Source organism: Natrix helvetica (assembly GCF_964273705.1).
Source record: "Natrix helvetica genome assembly, chromosome: 7".
NCBI lineage: Eukaryota > Metazoa > Chordata > Lepidosauria > Squamata > Natricidae > Natrix > Natrix helvetica.
This window is the reverse complement of record NC_138558.1, coordinates 55,275,250-55,278,821: the sequence shown is the minus strand read 5'-3', so window position 1 is coordinate 55,278,821 and position 3,572 is coordinate 55,275,250.

Here is a 3,572-nt window from a genome sequence, read left to right as displayed (position 1 = left end):
CTAAGCGAGGTGGGAAGATTCTGTTTCCCACTTGGGTTTCAAAGTGTGGGAGAGGATGGGGCGGAGTTGAAGTTGGAGATTCGTTAGTGGGAAGGGCGGGGCAGAAGAGAGAATGTGGGCGGTGGTAACGTTTATTCCAACGGACGAGAAAACTTTCCATCCTGAGTGCCAGTGCGTTACTGTGTGTAGTCTACAATTGCGAAGTACATTGACAATTTACAACAAATTAGGCCCACGATGAGGCAACTTTTCCCCTTAGGCAGGACAAACCAAAACATTACCTTGCCACTACTTTTATCTGCCTTTCAGTAGCTGGGTTCTTACAAGTAAACACATTTACACTTTAAGCAACGTTAATTTGCTTTGGCGATCTTTTTTTCTGTCACGCGTCTGGGATACAGATTTTACTCTTGTCCTTAGTGCAAGGCAGAGAGTGTTTTGTAGTCTTAGGTTGCGTAATCATTTGACTCTTCACCATGCAAGTAGAACGAATTGAATTGTAGGCAAACATTAGGGAAAAGTTCAGACCGATTGTTTTGATGGCAGCTCTCTGAAATAGACCAGATTAGGAAACCTTTTATGAATGCTAATACAGGTAGTCCTTAATTTACAACAGGTTGCTTCTTGACTCTTCATTTTGTGATGGACCTATGTAGAAACTACTTATAACCATGGATCTGAAGTTCTGGTGGTCAGGACCCTCCCCTGCAGTCATGTGACTGAACTTCAGGTGCTCAGCAACTGGGCCACATTTTGTTTGCAGTGTCCTATGGCTGTGTGACTTTTATAGCATTTACTTCCAGGATTCAGCAAAACCACACCGAGAGCAAATGTGATTGCGCTTAATGACCACACTGGCTACTTTAGGATTGTTGTATTTGCTTAAAAATCACCACAAAAAGAGATTGTAACAATTTTTTTACAACTGTCACAGCTTACAATAATGATGGGCAAGGCTCCATTACAGTTGTAAATCAAGGACTACTTAATTACTTTTATCATAGAGTTACAATAACAGAATCTTGCACGTCTCAGCCTGCCTCCTCCTCTACAAGAAAACCAGGGAGGATCAAATCTGCGTTATCTGCCTTGGGTTCAAATTTCTTTTATCTGACCCTTGTTTTTGTTGCAGCTCTTCCTCTTGTTCCTCAAGGATACTGTTACAGCCGATTACATCTATTTAGGATTAACATAACAAGAAAGGTATTGCTCCAAAGTAGCACTTGCCTTTGCAATGTCATCATTTGATTGTGGGCGACGCACTTCAGACTTGCAAGAAAGAGCATCAGTCTGCTTATTCTGTGAGCAAGGGACATAAGTAACACAGAAGTCAAAATGAAGGAAAAATTGGGTCTCTCTGATCTGATATATGCTTTCTATGGTATGTAATCTGTAGATAACCCAAATTCTTGTGATCGGTCTAACTTGTAGATGACATAGAAAATGGCTTTGAGGGTTAAGAGGAAGGACCACTAAAAAAGAACAATCAAATAAGTGGTGCATGACACTATTCCAGGAGACTAATTCAAGGAAACATCTCATACAGATCCCCCCTCCCCCCCAGTTCACACAAAGATAAAGTGAGAGAGGAAGCATATTCAGACTTGCAAGGTTGTGTTACTACAGCTGTTATAATAAAAATAGTGCTGACTTACATGGCATTTGTTTCTTAATTGGCTCTACCTTGTAGGGCTGACAAAACTTGAATAGAGTGCATTGCCCTTCCAACAGATGTCTCCAGTGGTAAGAATGTCTTGTTTAAATCATCACTATTTCTTTCAGCAAACAGCATTTATTTAGAACAGGGCTGTCAAACTTGCGGCCCAGATGCGTCACACGCTGGTCATGCCCCTGCCCAGTTTAGTGAAGGGGGGGGGGGAAAGTCCTGATACATCACCTGACAACCCCTGATTTAGAACAAAAGGCCCAAGGCAGCAATTCTAGTCCTGAAACATCTTTACTTAAAGGTAAATTGGTTCCCAAGGCAAATTAAAAGCAACTGTTTTAAAAGAGCAGATGTAGCATCAACAGAGAAGAGCCTGACAGGTGAAAAATTTGAAAGCTTGACATATTTGGGGGATCCTCTTGGAAGAGCCCCTTTGTAAACTTGAACAAATATTGTATGAGCTTCAAAATAATATATAAAATGCTGATAAATGTTAGAACATATAGAAGACTAGCTCTTTCAAATGTCATATGATAGTCTTTAGAAACAAAAATAGAAATAGAATACTTATTAGCCAAGTGTAATTAGACACACAAGGAATTTGTCTCTGGTGCATAAGATCTATGTACATGCAAAATAAAAAAATAATCATAACGTCAAACTAATGATACCAATGAGGAAACGTAGTGAAACAGATGGATAAAATTAATACAACTATACTACATGGGTAAATATACTTAGACATAATAAGACAGTACTGTGGTAATTAGGTGTTCAGCAGAATGATAGCATGAGGGAAAAAACTCTCTGTCTAGTTGTTTTGGTATGCAATGCCCTGTAGTGGTGTCCTGAAGGGAGAATGTAAAACAGTTTATATGCAGGATATGAGGAGTCTGTAGATATTTTCTCAGCCCTTTCTGACCCATGCAATATACAGGCCATCAGTGGAAGGCAGGCTGGTTGCAGTAGTTTTTTCTGCAGTTCAAACTATCAGTTGGAGTCTGTACCTGTCCTGTCAATAGTTGTACCAAACTAAATAGTTATAGAAGTACAAATGACAGACTCAATAATTCCTCCGTAGAACTGTAACTGCAGCTCTTTGGGCCTTCACAATAAAAAGTTGAGTACAAAAGAGAATTAGTTTAACATAACTATTTGTTATTGGGAAAGGAGAAATAATAGGGCAATGAAACAATATATCTAATTAAAAGTTTTGCACATTTGTATAACCTGGTGCAGACATTTAGCATGCTGATCTGTGAATGTGGGGCTAGCACTCCATAAAAAAATAATAAATTAAATTTAACTGTATGGCCCTTTTATTTAATTGGAGCAATCGGACCACACTTTCGGGCATCATAGAGCCCAATATGAGGATATGAGCAAGAGTTTTAGAACTTTGTAATGTTTTTGGGGGATACTCCAGGACAATGTATGAGTTTGCCTTAAGGCCCATTTTGAGGTAATCAGATTGATCACCTGACTCTTAGCAATCTCTTAGTTCAGATGTGTCCTGCGATACGCTGTGGAGTTGGCTCGTGGGGCTGTCCCAGAGACGGCAAGTAACTGGTCCCTGCTGCTCCAGGACTGGCCATGCCCACCCAATGGGCTACAATGAGGCCACCCATCCCAGCCCCTCAAGGGCAGAAAAACCACCTGATGTGGCCCACAACAGGATCAAGTTTGACACCCCTGTCTTAGTTGGTGCTGACTCTTAGCAATTTCCAATAGGATCTATTCCATCAACTACATATGCCAATAGCCTGTCTTTACCATAATGTTATCTGCATATTTCAATTAATTCTTGCTCTTCTGGCAAGTTCATTAAAGCCAATTTCAGTGTAAACATACAACTGGCATTAAAAGATCACATAGAGTCATTATTGTCTAAAATTGGAATTGCTGA